Genomic DNA, 1,149 nt, shown 5'->3' with positions numbered 1-1,149 from the left:
AGTCCAAATCCCGTCATTCCCCAGATCTCATTCTCTTCCTTACAGCCGCTTTGGTGGTGCAGTGGTTAAGCACTCGGCTGCTTACAGAAAGGTTGGTAGTTTAAACCCACCAGCCACTCCAAAGGAGTGTGGTAGTCTGCTTCTATAATTATAGCCTTGGAAACCCATGTTGTTGTTAGGTGCCATCAAGTCAGTACTGACTCATAGCGACCAGTCACTCCTTGGAAACCCTATACAGCGTTGCTTATGAATCGGAACTGACTTGATGGCTCTTAACAACCACAACTTAGGGTGACTATGTTAAATTGATGTTTTTTCCATCTTCTTTTTTTTTTTTTTATGTGCTTCAAATTAATTTTCATTACAAAAGTAATACATTTTCTAAAACTCCGAAGTAAAAATTGTATCAAGTGGACTTCTTTTCTGCTGTTGTTCATTGGGTGCCACTGTAAAGTTAGTTTTGGTCCTGGTGTGGCACTGTAGGATAATGTGCTAGACCACAAGGTTGGTTTCAACCTCAAGGTCAGAGGTTCAGATTCATCAGCCGCTCCTCGGAAACCCTACGCAGGGTCGCTGTGAGTCAGAACCGACTCGACAACAACATGGCAGAGTAGAACTGCCCCATAGAGTTTCCTAGGTGTGACACTGTGGGTTAATGCACTGGATTGCAAAGTCGGTTTGAACCACAAGGTCGGTGGTTCAAGTTCACCAGCTGCTACTTGGAAACCCTATACTGGGTCGCTGTGGGCCAGAACCGACTTGACACCACTTCACAACAACGAGCATTATGGAAGCAGATCACCAGGTCTGTCTTCTGTGGAGCTGTTTAGGTGACTTTGAACCGCAAACCTTTCTTAGCAGTCAAGCACTTAACTCTTTGTGCTACCATCTTGAACGATTTGTTGTTTATTGTTCTAGGTCTCTGTGCCCTCAAGTGTATTGGCATGCACAAACAGACTCCTTTTACATCCTCTGCTTACAGAGATGGGGTCTTATTCTGCATGTCGTCCTGCAACTTACTTTGTAACATCTAAAAGTATCACGGGAGCTATTTTATGTTCACACATCAGGGGGCTGTCTAGTTCCACTTGGACTTAGTGTGGTGACGTATGGGGTGGATGTGGGAATTACCCCCCCCCCCCCCCCCCC

Source organism: Chrysochloris asiatica, unplaced genomic scaffold (genome assembly GCF_000296735.1).
Source record: "Chrysochloris asiatica unplaced genomic scaffold, ChrAsi1.0 scaffold00223, whole genome shotgun sequence".
Taxonomy (NCBI): domain Eukaryota; kingdom Metazoa; phylum Chordata; class Mammalia; order Afrosoricida; family Chrysochloridae; genus Chrysochloris; species Chrysochloris asiatica.
This window is presented reverse-complemented; position numbering follows the sequence as displayed.